The following is a 20,821-nucleotide window of genomic DNA, read 5'->3' as shown; positions in this document are numbered from 1 at the left end:
ATAGTAATATGCAACCCTCTAAAATCTTAGGCTATAATCAACCAGTTCAACCTCCACTGTTATTAAACTGTGATCCAACAAAATGTATCAAATAATCATACATGAATTATTGTAAACAATTAGTTCTTATGGGATAATCTTACTCATCTGGTTCAGAGCGCTGACTTATTTAGAGAATTGAGTGGCTGATGATGCTTGGTAGAACAAGCGAAATATGTACCACAACAACCTATGTAGAACAATTATATCCTAGTCACAAGGATTGTAAAGTATTGAAAAGGTGGATATTCAATGAATTAATTGTAAAAAATATTAATATAGAGTGTAATCTACTCATAAATAGCTTGGACGAAGGGAAGATGAAACAATAGTAATGTGTAACCGAATGTGTTGTCCGGGCCATATAGATGTAGCTTGTATTGTGGAGATCATAGGATTGAAACGCATCATCGGCAGCCCTTAAGATTGTTTTCCGTAGTTTCCCTATTTTTTCAACAGGGAAATACTAGGGCTGTTATTATGGCCATGACTCTTCTTTCCCAGTCCTCGTCTTTAAACAGCCTTGCCTTTTCCTATCTCATGGTTGCCAGAAAGTTATCTGAATTAGTGAGACGATTATATGTAAGAAAACCACATAAACCTACTTTTTAGTTTTCACTATTATATGTGCTTACTTGGCAGTAAATATAAGTGAATCCCTCCCGGTCGATTCATGTGACAACCCTCTGGCAGTTGGGACAAGTAATTCTGACATGTATATAGTCGAAGTGAACTAAAATTCAATGGAAATCACCCCATGTATAATAAAATGTATCAGTTGTCAAGAATTGTATCCAAGTTGACAGTTACTGTCATTCTCAAGAAACTAGTCTCTTGAAATGCGAAATCTTATTTTGAGCTCTACCTCCCCGTACATTTCAAATGAATTGCTGCGATTTCACAGTGTGCGACCCACAGAAGTGGGACTAACCTTTCTTCCCGGAATCATCGTGACACGATAATACAAATTACATGTTTCATAGTACATAACCTCTGATTGCGATTCACTCATCTCATTTGAGGTTAAACAGTGTTCTCGGCAGTGTTTAAATATGGCCGGTTGAACATCGTTTTTAGACAATGTCCAAGTGATAAATAACGTCTCTGCAATGCTGCAGCCACACTTAGGCACTGTTTAACTATAGACGTTGTCTAAACACCGTTTCTGCAATCGGCCCAAAATGTATATTGTCAAACCTTAGTACTTCATCTAACATTACCTCTTTAGTGCATTTAGGATGCCATCAAGGGTGAATGGGCAGGTGCAGTCATCATCCTCTTAACATTCCACTTTCAACGATGTTAGATCACGCCTCACTTTAGCAGTGTGGGGACCATGTTTAGGTATTTTTATATTGAGACAATGTGCAGAGTAAATGCATTTTGGTTTTCAGGTGATACAGTAGGGACTTTCATATTGGACAAAATTAAGGGAATAGTAAGGATTGCGGTAACTATCGAGGCATTTCATTGATCAGTTTTCCAGGCAAGTTGTTCACTGGCATGTTGGGAGGGAGGTTGCGATCAATAATTGAGAGTACGTTGGATGAAAACCAGTGTGGTTTCAGACCACAGAGGAGTTGTTAGGATCAGATTTATAGCATGCACAAGGTAATTGAAAAATGCTATGAGAGGAAGAGACAGTTATGTCAATGTTTTGTAGATCTAGAGAAGGCACATAGGAAAAATTATGTTAGCTGTACTGAGGGATTATGGGATTAAGGGTAGATTACTAAAACCAATCAAAGGCATTCATGGATCATCTGATGAAAGGTATAAAGTAGCAGGGAGGGTTTCAGCTCGGTGGAAACATGTAAGAAGTTTGAGATATGCGAACGACTTGGTCTTGCTGGCGGACTGTGCTGAAAGCATGCAATCTAATATCTTGGAAGTTGAAAATAGGTGGAGTGAGTATGATATGAAAATCAGCATTTGCAAGACAAGTAGGGAAGAAACTTAAGAGAACTGAATATTCATTTGGGAATACAAAACTGGAACAGGTGCATCATTTCAAGTATTTAGAATGTGTATTCTTTGAAGATGGTATTAGGCCTTATGTTGAGTGAGTTTGAATCAAGGCATAGCACAGGTAATGCAGTGAGCTTGCAATTACAATCAACAGTATTCTGTTACTTAGATGTAAAGCTTCCACGGTCCATTTTGTTTTTGGTTTTTCTTCCTGTATGAACCGCATTGTTGTTTTCTGTACATTCTGTACAGTTTGCCGATGTTTCGAATACATTGCAGTGTTGTTTGTCAAGGCGACTAAGTACCACTATTCAATCCAAGGTAATCTGTCTCCCAGGCAGCTTAATTTCTTTAAGAAAGAACTTGGCTACTGGACAAATCTATTTTTACACTGATTTGTTTCAGACCAACTTTGCTGTACAGGAGTGAAAGCTTGGTGGACTCAGGATATATTATAAGTTACAAGTAACAGATATGAAAGTAGTGAGAATGATTGCTTGTACAAACAGGTGGGAACATTGGCATGAGGAGGTAATGTCTAAGGTAGGAATAAACTCTATGGATGATGCAGTATGCATAGGCAGTGTTTGATGGTGGAGTCATGTGTTGTAAATGGAAGAAGATAGGATATCTGGGAGAATAATGGACTCAGTCATGGAGAGTAAGAGAAGTAGAGGGAGATCAAGGCAACCTTGGTTTCTGATGGTTTAAAGAAAAAAGGTATAGAACTCAACCAAGGCCACAGAGCTAGTTATAAATAAGAGGACTGTGGAGGTGTTCAGTTAATTTACAACCAAGTGAGTTGGCTGCATGGTTAGCTGCACTTAGCTCTGAGCTTGCATTTGGGATATGGTTTGTTTATATCCTGTCGACAGCCCTGAAGATGGTTTTCCATGGTTTCCCATTTTCACACCCAGCAAACTCTGGGGATGTACCTTGATTAAGTCCATGGGCATTACCTTCCCAGTACTAGTCCTTTCCCATCGTTACATCACCGACAACCTTTGATGAGTTAGTGAGACGTTAAACCACGAGCAAAAATAAAAGTAAATTCACAGAAGCTGGCAGACTGATTGCTGAAAGGCATCACAGTCTATAATGTATGTATGCATGTAAGCTCACTGGATAGAAAATTAGTCACCTTAGTGTGCATGCACAGATGGATCGTTAAAACTGTTAAGATGGCACCGCAAAAGAGTCCCGTGCTCTAACCACACGCACACCGCCTCTACGTGAGCGTAACGCAGTAGCAATCAATGAGACATTGATGATTTGAGCGGACAGTGTACATCAACACGGGTAGATGTAAGGATGTGACAGAGTGGTCTACAGTAGTTAAGTTATCCTTGTCAATTTCTTCGAACTCTTCAGCTTTCTTAGCATGAGCAAGAATTTCTTGAGAAGTGTCTTCTTTGCAGATATCCTCTGCATGGGTTTACTTTTCCCCAGGCTATTGCAATTAGTCCAAAACATTAAGCGTTCGATTGTTTCTACTTCTAGTGGATATTTTATGCATGGGATCTATGTCATTCAAATGATCTAGTATTGTGAAACTGTTATTAGTTCATTGATCCATTATTATGTAAATGTCATATCTAAGCCATGCCACGATTCCTTTAATATTATTTAATATTTTATTTTCCTCTAGATGATATATATATTTCTGCGAAGATACTGGATGCAGGAGCTTCCATTGCGAGTCCTTCTTATTGATAAATTTTATTATTAAAAGAGAAGTAGTTGTTATTAAGCGTGAAATCTAAAATAGAAATTATTCTGTTTCTTAGTTTACTTCTTTGTGTTACATTTTTCCTAATGAAATTAATTGTATCTTTAACTGGTTTAAAAAAATACATGTTTATGATGTCATATGAATTAACAGTATATGAAGGTTGCAGTTTTATGTTTCTGGTGGCATTGCAGAATTCTATAGAATTTCTGACTACTGTTTTATTTTGGAAGGTTGGAAGGTGTAATATTTCTTAAGAAAGTTATGAATAAACTGCGATGTATTATATGTCGCACTATTTTTTAAATTAATTATTGGTCGAATTGGTATGCCTCCTTTAAGTATTTTCAGTTGAGATCTTGCTAATGGGTATTCTAAGGTTCATGGCTATGAGCTTAGATATGCTGCTGTTAAATAGAATGAAACTTATTTTATTTTTTTTGTACATGTTTGAGTTTATTCTGGATTGTGTTACTAGGGACTTTCTTAATTTGTATTAATGTACTGTCTGAGAAAAAATGATTCAGTGTTTGTCAAAATATTAATTTTTGTGCAAAATTACTGTGACAATACCTTTGTATGCTTTTGTGACTGTTATATTATTATTTTCATTTATTTTTGTTTAAGGTCGTTGACTGTTCGGATGAGAGATGTACTTGTATTTGAATTTTGGTTTTTAAAGAGTTCTGGGAATTTTTTCTTAATGTCATATCTAATCTCATCTTTTTTTTAGTGGGGGTATTTTTGAAATGGTTTGTTCTATTCCTGCGATGTAACGTATTCTTTTTGTTTATATAAACCTGTTATCAATGCGTATTTTAGGTGTAGGGATCTTTGTTGTGTATTTTTAGCTCTTTTTTCTTCAAAATTTTAGAATGTTTAGGGGTGGGTGAAAGGTTTGCTCAGGTTTGTTGGTATTTTGAATTTGGTCTTTTTCAAGGATTTTTTTCAGTTTTTCCAGTTTTTTTTTTTTTTTCTAGTTGCTTTACGTCGCACCGACACAGATAGGTCTTATGGTGATGATGGGGCAGGAAAGTCCTAGGAATGAGAAGGAAGCGGCCATGGCCTTAATTAAGGTACAGCCCCAGCATTTGCCTGGTGTTAATGTGGGGAAACCACGGAAAACTACCTTCAGGGCTGCCGACAGTGGGGTTCGAACCCACTATCTCCCGGATGCGAGCTCACAGCTGCGCGCTCCTAACCGTACGGCCAACTCACCCGGTTTTCCAGTTCTAAGCTCTTTTAATTTCCTATCTAATATTTCTTGTTTCTTGACTAGTATTTGTTCAAAGTTTAGTTTGATTTCATTTTTGGTACGAGTCTCATTCGAAAGGGACCAGCTGGAATGAGACACTTGTATGAGCATTATATAACCTTGAATTTAATATTGTTTTTTATCCCATATAAAAATTGTATTTCGTTTCTTATCCAGATAATTAATATACAATTACCATAGCATTACATTAAACAACAGATACTTAATTTTTTGCAATGTGAAAAAACTTATATTGGTCAAACTGGAAGAAACTTCATAACACATTACCTCAAACATACCAGTGCAGTAAAATACAAATTATGCAAGCTTTCACTTGAATGCAGTTACTGATATTGTGAACAAAGCCACAGGATTTCTGGTTTTATGTGAAATTCAAACCACAGGGATATGAATTCTCATTTTAGAAACCCCACATGCATTGGCCAAGATTCAAACCATGGCCACTTGGTGAGAAGCCAGTGATGATGGCTACACTATGCTTAATGACTTCAAGGTAAGAGGTGCAGAAGCATATCACAGCATTACTTGCAAAGAGAGAGACATGGAGGTGCTTAATTCATCCCCAAAAGCTAGCAGACTGAATGCTGTAAGCCATTGCAGTCTATAATGAAGATGTACAGTATGTTGTAAATACTTACCATATTTTTGAAAGCTCAAAATAGTGATCAAACTCTCACATCAGTAGATTGATTCCATTCTTACATGCAAAATGCATTAGTGGTCACATTCACCCCACCTTGCGAGGTGAAAACCAGTGTTGTAATTTAAATGATAGGTGAAATTTTGAACAAAACAAATTAATTTGTGGATCTAACATCATCAAAGTCAAATAGTAAATATTTCAAATTTACATTGTAATCTAACAGCAGTGAATGGAATATTTTTTTTAAATTGCTGATTTTTTTAATAGGATTCACCACAGCTTATGGTACTTACGGTAAAATATATTTTAAAGAAAGATACAAAATCTGAAAACCAGAAAAGCAGCTGGAATTGTAAGTTTTCTGGGAATGTACTAATGGCAATGGGATAGGATATAGTATCATAATTGAAGCACATATTTGATTACTATTTGAATGAAGGAGCTATAAGTATAGGTGTTGGTTTTTCAACTAATGACAGAACAAAAGACATCTTCAGAAGTTAGCATGGTTTTATTTTCATTTATTAACGTGTTGTGTTGTGTTGTGTGGGAGTGAACTTAAATTTGTGAAATAATGTATATTTTGTGAATAACACCACAAACACCACAATCTGAAAAGAAAAGTTTTTAAATGTTTTCATACATCACTCCAAACATTCCTGTCCATAAGCCAATATTCAAATTTGTTTGGTGTAAATTTGAGAACGATTGATTGTATAGCTTCACAAGGGGCAGTCAGTACCATGATATATTGTCGATAGTCTCGTTACATGGAGGCTTAAAAGTTGGCAGTCAAAATTATTATATGGATAACTATCGCTAACACCGAAAGTAATGCTATGGCCAGTGGTGAACAGCTATTATCCCATGGCATGAATAGTTTGGCTGACTACCTCCAAAAAGATATGCTATTGTTCAAATTGGGAACTATGTTTGCCTCCTATTACTTCAGTAAAAATGAGAATATAATTTGTAGTAGAAGTGTGCAAATTGTGCGTTATCATTGGAGCTAGTGTGTTATTTGTGTGAATCACTTGGCAACAATGTGTTTGTTGCAGTTGTTCCAAACTTAGCAGTAAGCAAAGATGAGACTGATGTAATTTAAATATTATGATAGGAATACAGAAATAAATTTTGTGTGTGTGTGTTTTTTATGACTTTGCACATGTGACTGAAATCAACTGTGTGATAACAGTGTTCTGTACTGGGTATCACAAAATCAAGTTTAAAAATGCCTTAGGTAGAAGTTTCTGCTGTGGACAGACTTAAAGAATATAAGAATGAAGGATTTATAATTTCTTATTGTTCTTATGTGCAAACGTTGTGATTGTCAGATTATCGCAGGAAAGATACTTTAGACTAATATTGTAAATCGGAGAAGCATTCAATATGCCGAGAAACTACATGTCTTGAAGTTTGTGTTCCTGGAGTGAACACGTTAAAAGAACATTAGCAAATGCTAGTCAAGAGAAAGATTCAAAAGAAGAGTTCTTTTTGGACACTACTACTGCGTTCGTGAAAGCTAACGTACCAGTGCAGAAAGTAGACAATCCTGTTATCTGTACTTGGCTTAATAACTACATTTGTGGAAGTGGAGTTTTACTGTCAGCAAATCAGATCCATCAAAAATACATCCCCATGATCGGTGAAAGGACGAGGAAAGAAATTAAGCAAGCTGTGTTGCTGCTATGTGATGAAACAACTGACAAGAAGGGTAGGTGTGTTTCTAACATCCTACTGTGTCCATCACTACCATCAACTAAAATTAACACCCATCTGGCTGCTCTGCTGTCATAGATACTGCCAATAGCACAAATTGCACCTATGCTATAAAATTACAAGAAGTGTATGTTTCTGTTGTTGGTGCCCCTTTTGTGCACTTGCTTAATTTCTTGGGGTGCACCCAACAATTCATTTACTCTCTGGGAATCTAGATGACCTTGAGATAAAGTTCAAACTATTAGGCAGTGGTGGAGTATTCAACCAGATGATCCCCCACAACTTGGAACACCTTCCTCAAAAGATGCAGTTAATGGGTAAGTCCAAGCTTAAGTGTGTTGCCAAGTGAGCTCTAGTAATGGTCAGGACTTTAATGACCACAGATCCAGCCAGGAAGACTGCAAAAGCCTTCAGGTCATTGTTTGATCCTCGTCAAGCAAAAACGTATCTCCTACAGAACTGTTCCAGCTTAAGATGAATGCCCCCTATTTTAAGAGGATGGAGTCTCAACAGGTTTTAGTGGCTCACAGCATTTACCTGACTGCCATTAGGAACAATCTTTGTTGAGAAGATTATGTGAATGTCAGTGTGCAGGGATCCTCATGGGATTAAGGCCTGCATACTGAGACTATGCAACTGCTGTATTAAAATGTGTGTGCTATCCATGTTCAAATGTGGATTCTGAAAGATTGTTTTCAAAGGATAATCTCATGGTAAGTGATAGGAGGCAATGACTAACAGCAGCAGATGCTGAGACACTAACCATGATCTACTTTCAATGATTTCATTGTAGTATTTGGATAAAACAGGGGAGAAAAAAAGTAACTTGTGGTTATTTAAAATATGTTTTGAGATTCATGGAGGTGAATGTAAAATAAAAATGTGACTTCCTTTCAGGTGTATTCTCATCCCTCCATAGTTACGTTTAATGGTTTACCAGCTATTTCATTTTTTACTTTATGTTCAATTAATTTTATATGTTTTTAAGTGCATTTATTGTACAAACCTGATTGCTTTCCAAATTTTGACTTTTTTTTTTTCTGGTTTTTGAGTGACTCATGTTAACAATGCTTTAAACAGTTCAGTGATGAAAATGGTGCTGGAAATGGTAGTGACATTGAGAAAAAGATGATGAAAGTGTTTCTCATTCTGTGGCTCTGTTGGATTGTACGAGACAAACGGGGTTTGAATGTGGCAACATTATTGCCGCACGCAAAATATGTCTTCAGGTAAGGAAGCAGATGAACAGCCAAAAACAGAGAACATTACAGAATTCTTCAGAGCACAATAATGTGGACAAGTTAGCTTTATAAATGTATTATAACCTACTTTATATGGTACTGTATTTAAAAACATTAAAGAAGGCATTTTTCATGCAATAAACACATGCTTTTGGATTATCCGTGTTTTCCGATTATCCGTGCCATTCAACCTGATCATTAGCCTAGATAATCAAGAGTATACTGAATGTCTTTATAATGTTATTCTATTTCACTGGTTTTTTTGTTCCTTAAATTGTTGAATAATTATTTAAAACTTCGCACTGAGCCATGTACTGTGTGTAATTTTATAGTAAAATGTGAAATCACAGCCGGAGAAATTCCCGTTGATTGCAAAGTAGTGCAATATGCATTTTAAGATCTTGATTCTTTTGGTATTGTTAGATGTTATAGGAGTGGATAAAAAAATATATATATATATAACTTAATGAAAGGATGTGTTAACATTGGTGGAATTCTGAAAGGATGTTGAGTACTCACTGCGCTGCTGGCCCCTTTCGAACGTGTCTCGAGTCACCTTTGTATTGACTAACTGCTAACGTCAGGCAGTTGATCAGGTACTGGTACAGGAGGTGCGGCGAGAGTAGGAGAGGGATTGCTATGGTAAGGGAAGCGCACTGTTGATTGGAGATTTGTATCATCAGTAACACATATCTAACATACATCTTCATTATAGACTGTTATGCTTTACAGTGTCCAGTCTGCAAGCGTCTGTGAATTTACTAATTACCGCCGAATTCCTCTATTTATAAGTAGTTTTGTGGGCCTCATTTAGCTCTATATCTCTTATCTTTAAATCGTTAGAAACAGAGTCTAACCATCATCGTCTTGGTCTCCCTCTACTCCTCTTACCTTCCATAACAGAGTCCATTATTCTCTTAGGTAACCTATCCTCTATTTGCCTCACACGACCCCACCACCAAAGCTGGTATATGTGTACAGCTTCATCCATGGTGTTCATTCCTAACAGCCTTTTTTTTAATGTTTTTTGAAGTTATAGGAAAAATCTCTTCTAATAATGTGTTTATGCTGTCTGTAATTTCATTAAAATTGAAATTGGGGTTTGATTTTTGATCTTTGTCAGTATAAACTGTTTCAAGAATGTTGATCTGGGTACCTTTATTTGCTAAATGTAAAATTGTTAAATTTTGATCTCTTGCTGTAAACATATGGTGAAAGTCACTCATATGTGTACTTATTGCTGAAATTCTGTTGTATTTTGCTGCATTGGTATGTTCGAGGTAACATGCTACAAAGTTTCTTCCAGTTTGACTAATATAGGTTGTTTTGAATTGTGAACATTTGAGTTTGTAAGTTTTGTGTAATACTATGGTGATTGTATATTAATTTGCTGTAGGTGGTGTTTGTATGGAATTTTATTTCATAGTTGTGTTTTATATTGGAAACTGATAAATCTTATTATTGTTGAAGGTGAACATGGCTAAATTCCTCTTGTTATTTTTCTTTCTTTTCTGGTGTGAGTTGTGTTTGTTTTAATTTTTTTATTTTATTTATATAATTAGTAGTGTATCTATTGCTAGTTGCTATTTTATAAATAGTATTAATTTAGTTTCTGAGATCTCTCTGTGACATGAGGATATTATAGTCTCTATTAATCATATTGCGAAATGTAGCTCTCATGAATTTCTGGGTGATGTTAATGGTTTGAGTTAGTTTACGGAAATTTTTTTATCCATGAGCAGACTTCCTTTTGTGAGGCGAGTTTTTGTAGGAAGGTATTTCCACATTAGCCCTGACTCATCAGCATTATAAATTTAATCACTGAAAAATTTTCCTCTTCTATAAATTTCTTTAAGCTGCTGCAAAATGATGCAGACACTTTTGTATTAGCACTAAGGTGCACTCCTTCCACCCTGAATTTATGGATACCATGTCACTGTTTAAATGTAGTAAGCCACCCTGATGAAGTGTTAAAATCACTCTCTGAGCCTAGAGCTTTATGAAAAATACTGGCTTTCTCGGAGCACACTACACCCGAAATCTGTATACCTTCTACTGTCTTCTGGTTAAACCATTTCAGGAGCACTGAATCAAGCTCCCGATAAGAAGATGCCTTCATACTTTACCGTTTCATAGGGTCAGAATTGTTATCACAGTCTGTTGTGAAGGCTACGAGTTTTTGGTGTTTGTTTTTATGTCTTGCACTGTTTGCACTCCTATTCCGTAATCACTGGCTAATTTTCTTTCAGAGACTCCATTATCTAATTTGTGAATGATATTTAATTTTTGTATACCAATATAAAATTTTTGTATACCAATATAAATGGTCCATTATTGGATATTATAAATTTTCCAGCTAACTCATTCCTGGTTGCCAGCGTTTTGCCACTTGTGCTAAGTTGGGCTCATTAGTTGGTACTTAGCACACCCACCAAGACTCTGGCTAGTGCATACCATGGAGGCCACTGCGTAGGCTTCTTGGAGCCACCAGCAGTGCCAGTGCACTTAAGAGACTTTTGTCTCATTACCAAAAAATTGATGCCTGCTTGGCCATTATTTAATTTTTGTTTGATTTTTAGCACTACTTATTTACATTTTACATCTGACATTTTTCACACCACAACGTACCGTGTCTTACTGTAGGACAATTTGTTAACAGCTATTGACCATTTAAGCAGATCCCTCAGTGGAATGCAGACAGCACTTGCCTTCCAGCAACCTTGAAATAAGCCTACCCCCACCTCCTTCCTACAAAACAAGACGGGACAATGCAAGATGCCGTCGACCTGTCACAAAGTACCATACTAAAAATAACTTACTCCAACCGGGACTACACTGCAAAAATATGTACAAAAATTAACAGGACTACACTGTAAAAATATGTACAAAAAATACTGTAAATTTAAACGTATTCAATTTCAGTATTTTTAATAAAGCAAAAACGTGCATGGTTAATCCGCAAACCAGATAATCCACACCCAGATAATCGAGAGTAGTGTTTTTCACGAAGAAGAAAGAAGACTACAACTGTGGCATATAACGTCTTTAAACTTTTTAACATATACATTGTCTGTGTTTTAAATAAGGTGTTTTTTGTTATTTTGTGTGTTGTTTTCTTCTAAACTGAAGATTTCTCAAAACTAAGAGATAAAAATTGCTCTTGTAATTAAGTACTCTCTTTTGACAACACAAATAATACATGTGTTGAAAGGTGGAAGTCTCTTGATTTTAATTAGGATTCTGGTTGTGAATATCAAACAAGACCTGTTTTGAGGTTGTAAACGTATGCACCAAACAAAGATGAAAATGTGAATGTGAAGGACGAGTACTTTGAACTGTTGCACTGGACAATAGATGAAACAAATGTTGAGAGAATGATAATCTTTAGAGATCTGAATGGACATGTTGGTAACGAACTGGAAAGGTGGGAGCATGTATAGGTAAAGAAGTAGAGGATGTTCTTAATGATAACGGACAGCAACTTCTTCATTTATGTATAATGAATTACTTGGTCATTCCTAACACTAACTTCATTCACAAATGCACCCGAGTTGAGCCTTCTAAAGATTAGAGATCCATGATTGACCACTATATTGAAGAGAAACCAGATGAAATATGTGCGTGATGCTAGGGTCAGAAAGGGTCCTGAAATTGCCAGAGACTGTCTCATATTGACAATGATACTGATTACTCCACAGAGAAGAAGAAAGAGGAGGAAGAGGGGAAGGGACAAGATCAAAATGTATAAACTAAAAGATTCAGATACCAAGATCCAGTGTCACTCAAACATATTCGTCTACTGATGTCATTCCACGCCATCTCTCCACTGATAGCTTGGAACATACCACTTATTGCAAGAGACTATCCTAATTTTTTTTTTTCTCTGTATTGAAAATCTATTAAATGGAGAATAATAAAACTTAGATAGGTGGAAGTCTAAGTTTTATTATTCTCCTTTTTACATACCACTTAGTCGAGCAGCTTGTCTCTTTTCTCCCAAGTCTTCCCAGCCCAAACATTTGCAACATTTTTGTAATTGCTACTCTTTTGTTGGGAATCACCGAGAACAAATCAAGCTGCTTTTCTTTGGATTTTTTCCAGTTCTCGAATCAAGTAATCCTGGTGAGGGTCCCATACACTGGAACCATACTCTAGTTGGGGTATTACCAGAGACTTATATGCCCTCTCCTTTACATCTTTACTACAACCCCTAAATACCCTCATAACCATGTGCAGAGATCTGTACCCTTTATTAACAATCATATTTTTGATCATCCCAATGAAGAACTTCCCTTATATTAACACCTAGGTACTTACAATGATCCCTAAAAGGAACTTTCACCCCATCAAGGCAGTAATTAAAACTGAGAGGACTTTTCCTATTTGTGAAACTCACAACCTGACTTTTAACCCCGTTTATCATCATACCATTGCCTGCTGTCCATCTCACAACATTAATCGAGGTCATTTTGCAGTTGCTCACAGTCTTGCAACTTATTTATTACTCTGTACAGAATAACATCATCTGTAAACAGCCTTATCTCTGATTCCACTTCTTTACACATATCATTGATATATATATATATATATAAAAAACATAAAGGTCCAGTAATACTGCCTTGAGGAATTCCCCTTTTAATTATTACAGGGTCAGATAAAGCTTCTCCTACTCTTAATTTTCTGAGTTCTGTTTTCTAGAAATATAGCCACCCATTCAGTCACTCTTTTTTCTAGTGCAATAGCACTCATTTTTGCCAATAGTCTCCCATGATCTACCCTATCAAATGCCTTAGATAGGTCAATCGCAGTACAGTCCATTTGACCTCCTGAATCCAGGATATCTGCTATATCTTGCTGGAATCCTACAAGTTGAGCTTCAGTGGAATAACCTTTCCTGAACCCAAACTGCCTTCTGTTAAACCAGTTATTAATTTCACAAACATGTCTAATATAATCAGAAAGTATGCTTTCCCAAAGCTTACATCATTAGCACAGAGAAGACAAAGTCAACGGTGATTTCAAGGAAGCCTGTTCAACACACCATCACCCCGAACAGTAAGCATTTACAAGAAGTACAGAACTTTAAGTACAGTTAAGTACAGTCATTGAAGATGGAGAAATGAATGCTGAAATAGATGCTAGGATTGCTGCAACATATTGCCTTTACCATGTCATCAGCTGAGGTTTTGATGGGCAAGAAGGAAATCAGTAAGAAGACCAAATTGGCAGTTTACAACTCAGTGTAGCCTATGTATCGACACACATACGTGTGAGGCACAGGCCCTAAATATGGAGCTTAATAGCCGAATGCAAGCGATAGAATTGCGCTATCTTCGAAGAACTGGGGGAATGCAAAGAGAGAGAAAGTGTACAACGTGACAATCAGGACTATGCTCACCTTGCAGTCATTACTGTTAAAAATTGAGAAAACCCAGCTTCGGTTGTGTGGTAACATCATCAGGATGGAGGAAATTTGTTTTCCATGCAGAATGTGGGAAGTCTGAGCTTCAGGGCAAGACCTCACGTCGACCACGAGTGCCCTGGGAAGATAATATCAGAAATAGTCTGAGATAAGGAGATGTAGACTGGGTGGAAAGATTTCCACAAAAGCTCAACACTTCTGGATAAAATAGGATCGAATAAGTAAGTAAGTAAGTAAGTCATCTAGTGAACATGTAGGTGTGGCTGATCAATGTAAGGAAATATGACGCCCCACCTGGAGGACTTGTAAGTCGTAGGAATAGAGACTCAGAGCCGTGGAGCCATTTTTTTAATGTCATTCTTTTAAGTCCCTACTTCGTCCATTCTTTTTTGGGCAAATATTTTCAGATCATACTGTATCCTTCCCGTATGTTGTTGTACCTATAAAAGTTTAGGGTGTTTATTTATTTTTAATGGTCTCGGGCACCTAGTTTTCTCCACTTTCCTCCGTTTTTTCCTCCTTTACTGCACTCTTCCCAATGGATGCAGACTGGATAGTATTATCTCTTAATAGATATGCATGTGAAATTTCACTGAAATACATCCCACCATCTCTTGAATAATGGTAGAACAGACAGGTAAATGCCAAATAAATGGCTTTATTATAAATATAAATGATAAAATTAGGAATGACGTTACTTGCTACACCCACATATTGAGAATGCCCCAAAGAAGAAGAAGAGGGAAAGGAAGGAAGAAAGAAAGGTGTTATGGACGGCACATTTTATGAGACATAGAAATAATTCGAGAATTACAAAAACCAACCTCTAAAAAATTACAAAACAAAACTTTCTTCTTTTAGGACGACATGAAATTTCTTTGATTTACGAGGAAAATTGTTTGAACAGAATGAATATGTAACCCTGCTTCCAGGACAGTATCAAACAAACATGATCTAGTTATACTCTTATTCAGGTTCATGACTGAGAATATATGTTCGATAAATTTGAAATCATATAAGAGAAAGGGAAGGGCAGAGCCTGGGGTAGGTCTCTTTATCAGAAATACCATTGCACGCAACATAGTTTCTGTTAGGCACGTAAATGAGCGAATGATGTGGGTAGATTTGTCAGTGGGAGGAATTAGGACAAGAATTGTGTCCGTGTATTCACCATGTGAGGGTGCATATTAGGATGAAGTTGACAAGTTTTATGAAGCATTGAGTGACATCGTGGTCAGGGTCAACAGCAAGGATAGAATAGTGCTAATGGGCAATTTTAATGCGAGAGTTGGGAATAGAACTGAAGGATACGAAAGGGTGATTGGTAAATGTGGGGAAAATATGGAAGCTAATGGGAATGGGAAGCATTTGCTGGACTTCTGTGCTAGTATGGGTTTAGCTGTTACGAATACATTCTTCAAGCATAAGGCAGAGACAGGGAGGAGGAGTGATGGTTTCTCTCCAACCTTCTTTAACTGTATTTTAGAGAGGTTTATCAGAGGATGCCAGTTCAACATGGGAGGCTAGGGGTACCAGATCCATAATAGACTATATCTTAACAGACTTTGAATTCAGGAAATCTGTTAGGAATGTACGAGTTTTTCGCGGATTTTTCGATGATACAGACCACTATCTGATCTGTAGTGAACTAAGTATCTCTAGGCCTAGGGTAGAGAAAGTGAAATCTGTCTGCAAACGAGTAAGGGTAGAAAATCTCCAGGACGAGGAAATTAGAGAGAAGTACATGGATATGATCAGTGAGAAGTTTCGAACAGTAGACAGTAAGCAGGTTCAGGATATAGAAAGTGAATGGGTGGCATACAGGGATGCTGTAGTAGAAACAGCAAGGGAATGCCTAGGAACAACTGTGTGTAAAGATGGGAAAATGTGAACATCTTGGAGGAATGATGAAGTGAGAGCAGCCTGTAAACGTAAAAAGAAGGCTTATCAGAAATGGCTCCAAACAAGGGCCGAGGCAGACAGGGATTGGTATGTAGATGAAAGAAACAGAGCGAAACAAATAGTTCTTGTATCCAAAAAGAAGTCGTGGGAAGATTTTGGTAATAACCTGGAAAGGCTAGGTCAAGCAGCAGGGAAACCTTTCTGGACAGAAATAAAGAATCTTAGGAAGGGAGGGAAAAAGGAAATGAACAGTGTTTTGAGTAATTCAGGTGAACTCATAATAGATCCCAGGGAATCACTGGAGAGGTGGAGGGAATATTTTGAACATCTTCTCAATGTAAAAGGAAATCATCATGGTGGTGTTGCAAACAGCTAAGCTCATGGGGAGAAGGAAAATGAGGTTGTTGAAATTATGCTTGAGGAAGTGGAAAGGATAGTAAATAAACTCCATTGTCATAAGGCAGCAGGAATAGTTGAAATTAGACCTGAAATGGTGAAGTATAGTGGGAAGGCAGGGATGAAATGGCTTCATAGAGTAGTAAAATTAGCATGGAGTGTTGGTAAGGTACCTTCAGATTGGACAAAAGCAGTAATTGCACCTATCTATAAGCAAGGATTGCAACAACTATCGAGGTATCTCATTGATTAGTATACCAGGCAAAGTATTCACTGGCATCTTGGAAGGGAGGGTGCGATCAGTCGTTCAGAGGAAGTTGGATGAAAACCAGTGTGGTTTCAGACCACAGAGAGGCTGTCAGGATCAGATTTTCAGTATGCGCCAGGTAATTGAAAAATGCTACGAGAGGAATAGGCAGTTGTGTTTGTTTTGTAGATCTAGAGAAAGCATATGACAGGGTACCGAGGGAAAATATGTTCGCCATACTGGGGGACTATGGAATTAAAGGTAGATTATTAAAATCAATCAAAGGCATTTATGTTGACAATTGGGCTTCAGTGAGAATTGATGGTAGAATGAGTTCTTGGTTCAGGGTACTTACAGGAGTTAGACAAGGCTGTAATCTTTCACCTTTGCTGTTTGTAGTTTACATGGATCATCTGCTGAAAGGTATAAAATGGCAGGGAGGGATTCACTTAGGTGGAAATGTAGTAAGCAGTTTGACCTATGCTGACGACTTGGTCTTAATGGCAGACTGTGCCGAAAGCCTGCAGTCTAATATCTTGAAACTTGAAAATAGGTTCAATGAGTATGGTATGAAAATTAGCCTCTCGAAGACTAAATTGATGTCCGTAGGTAAGAAATTCAACAGAATTGAATGTTAGATTGGTGATACAAAGCTAGAACAGGTCGATAATTTCAAGTATTTAGGTTGTGTGTTCTCCCAGGATGGTAATATAGTGAGAGAGATTGAATCAAGATGTAGTAAAGCTAATGCAGTGAGCTCGCAGTTGCGATCAGCAGTATTCTGTAAGAAGGAAGTCAGCTCCCAGACGAAACTATCTTTACATCGGTCTGTTTTCAGACCAACTTTGCTTTACGGGAGCGAAAGCTGGGTGGACTCAGGATATCTTATTCATAAGTTAGAAGTAACAGACATGAAAGTAGCAAGAATGATTTTTGGTATAAACAGGTGGGAACAATGGCAGGAGGGTACTCGGAATGAGGAGATAAAGGCTAATTTAGGAATGAACTTGATGGATGAAGCTATACGCATAAACCGGCTTTGGTGGTGGGGTCATGTAAGGCGAATGGAGGAGGATAGGTTACCTAGGAGAATAATGGACTCTGTTATGGAGGGTAAGAGAAGTAGAGGGAGACCAAGACGACGATGGTTAGACTCTGTTTCTAACGATTTAAAGATAAGAGGTATAGAACTAAATGAGGCCACAACACTAGTTGCAAATCGAGGATTGTGGCGACGTTTAGTAAATTCTCAGAGGCTTGCAGACTGAACGCTGAAAGGCATAACAGTCCATAATGATTATGTATGTATGTATGTAAGAGAAAACTTGGTAAACAACTGATGGGGAATCTGCTAGCTGGGAGACAGTCCTAAATGCAGATCAATGTTGATTGATTGATGTTCACAAAGGTATGTAGAGCTAAACTTAAGCAACTAATTTGCATGCCAATGCATGAATTTGCTGGAACTCTTGTTTGTTCCAAGTACTTATAAAATGCAGGAAGGTCATACAGTAATACTTGTTTAAAAATTGTGTTACTTTGAAGCCTAATCAGTTGTTTTTGAAATTTTACATTTCTTCAACCATTGCCAAATTGTTTAAGGGCTTCACAGTAACTACCCCTTTTACAGTCAGACACGTCATTGGTTTTAAAAGTAGGAATTCTTCATAATCTTTCTCTTGTAATTGTTTTCAAATGATGAAAGTTCCACCTTAAAAGCATTAATTTTGTCCCATACATTCTTGCCTTAGAAAGAAATTACTCAAATGATTTGCAATGTCAGCTTCATTCTTACATCACCCCATCTGCAGCAACTTACAATAGTGGGGGGTCAGCCATGGGCAAATATTGGGCGGCATCAAGGCTCCTTAGCCCTTAAATCTTAAGTTTGAATGGCCTGACCTAGTCCATCTCTGTTTCTCCTCATGTTCTAGGTCAAACCTTCATTTCCTAGGAAGTAGTTTTAGTAGTGAATATGCTCATCACCTGATGCAGTGTTGTATGAATGTACACTTTAGATTTCTTTCTATCTTTCTTTTCTGCAAATGGTTTAACAGTTCAGTGGTTCTGTGTGAACATCCACATGTATTCATACAGCACACACCTTAAAGAATGGCATCCAGTGGTAATCTGGACTGTTGAAATATTATTTTTCATTGTGTAAACTGATTTTTAAGTCTTGTATTCTGAATCATGAATGTCTAGGATCAGCAGATTTTGTCATTTCTTAATCTGCATTGTTAAGGATTAAGTATTCTAATTTTATCCTAAACTCTATGGCTCTAAAACAAGTACTATATTTATATGCTATTTAACTTTTCTCTTAAAACTTTGTTTTATTTTAGCATCACTTATTTGGGGCCATGATTTTCATATTAGCTTAGCTTCTGTCTTACCATCTAGATGACTGAGGTTCAAATCTTGCTGTATCCTAGATTGAAATTTTCACCTGAAGAATTCTGTGGAATCAGGAAGGGCATATTACGTTAAATTCCTGGCCAAAACCGAAAATGAGCTATTGTGTCTCCAGTGACCTCAGAAATAACTGAAGAAATTTTTCTTTTTTTTTTATCACCAACTTTTTTAACTGTTTCACATGTGATTGGGTTGAGAATGTTTGTGTTCATAGTAAAATTTGGATTTTATTCTATAATAATTTGGTGATCAGTGATGACATGCAACATAATTGCAGAGCACGGAATATGTAAAAGTTTCTTACTGGGATACAGACAGGTTTACCTACTGTCGACCAAAATATTATGTGTACTCCATTTTCTATTTTGTTAATGAAGTAACCAATAGGCCTGTAGAAAATCCAATAACACCAAAATTTTCCTTGTTTCATTTCATGTTAGGTCATGTAGGTTTCTAATTTTAAATTTATATTTTAATATTTTTTATTGCAAGTCGAACACACGTTTCAACCACGCGTTAACTTTAAAACATTTTTTCTCAGAAACCCATCATCTGATCGAATCCAAATATTAACGCAATACCGAGCTCGATAGCTGCAGTCGCTTAAGTGTGGCCAGTATCCAGTATTTGGGAGATAGTAGATTCGAACCCCACTGTCAGCAGCCCTGAAAATGGTTTTCTGTGGTTTCCCATTTTCACACCAGGCAAATGCTGGGGCTGTACCTTAATCAAGGCCATGGCCGCTTCCTTCCCACTCCTAGCCCTTCCTTATCCCACCGTCGCCGTAAGACCTATCTGTGTCGGTGCGACGGTAAAGCAACTAGAAAAAAAAAATTAACACAATAACACAACATTGTTTATAAATTTCAGAATTTTATGTTTCCTAGGAAAAGGTGCTAATTTTGTAAGGTACTGCTTTCTTGGCTCAGGGTGGTTGAAAAATGTCATTGTTGGTCGTGTTGTAATCTTTATACATCCAATGGTTATGCTTCATAACTGTTAAATAAGTACATGCATTCGCTTTTTTGAAATATCACTTTGTATTTTTATTAGGTAGAACGATATGATTCTGTAGCTGGCCGTTGCAGGAAAAGCCGTGCGATGGTTGCCACGATAGCATGGGACACCACCACACCATGCCGTCTCTCACTCGATATAGACAAAGTTAATTTAGTTACGTATATAACAGTCGTACATTGGGTATATAAAGATTACAACACAACTAAGAATGCAATTTTCCAACCACCCCAAGCCGAGAAAAAGTTATTTTACAAAATCGGTAACTTTTTCCTTTGAAACATAAAATTCTGAAATGTATGAATATTGTTTAAAATATCCCAATGTATATTTGTTTACGATTTGGATTCAAGCAGATGACTGGTTTTTGAGAAAGAATGTCTCAAATTTGATGCATACTTAAACACATTTAAAAGCAGGCACTTTTTACATTCCGCCTGCGAAAAGAAAAAGGAATATAAATTAAAATTTTGAAACCTATATGATCAAATGTGAAATGATAGGAGAAAAGTTATGGTGTTATTTGATTTTCAGGAGGCCTGTTCGTTATTTCATAAACAGCCTCCACGCTCAAATACACATAATATTTTGGTTGACAGGAGGAAATATGTTCTTGTTTTTTCTGTTAAAACTAGGTCACCTATTTGCATCTGTATATCGAATTCCAATCATTTGAAAATGAAAATCCACAGCCTGTTTCCAATCATTCGACTGGAATGAAGTCCCTATCTAGCGGTGAGGATAGGAATTGTGCTGGCTGCTGAAGCCTGTCGAACTTCTCTGGGGCAGTGATTAATGATTGACATA

General features: G+C 37.0%; 1 protein-coding gene across 2 annotated transcripts in view; it reads left to right on the top strand.

Annotated features, from left to right (window-relative positions):
* The window catches only part of LOC136864507 (cyclin-L1), a 531,120-nt gene that overhangs the window by 210,151 nt on the left and 300,148 nt on the right, over positions 1-20,821 (top strand). The gene's annotated exons all lie outside the window — the stretch shown is intronic.

This window comes from Anabrus simplex, chromosome 2 (assembly GCF_040414725.1).
Source record: "Anabrus simplex isolate iqAnaSimp1 chromosome 2, ASM4041472v1, whole genome shotgun sequence".
Lineage (NCBI taxonomy): Eukaryota > Metazoa > Arthropoda > Insecta > Orthoptera > Tettigoniidae > Anabrus > Anabrus simplex.
The sequence above is the reverse complement of the archived record's forward strand: the minus strand, read 5'-3'. Positions and strand labels throughout refer to the sequence as shown.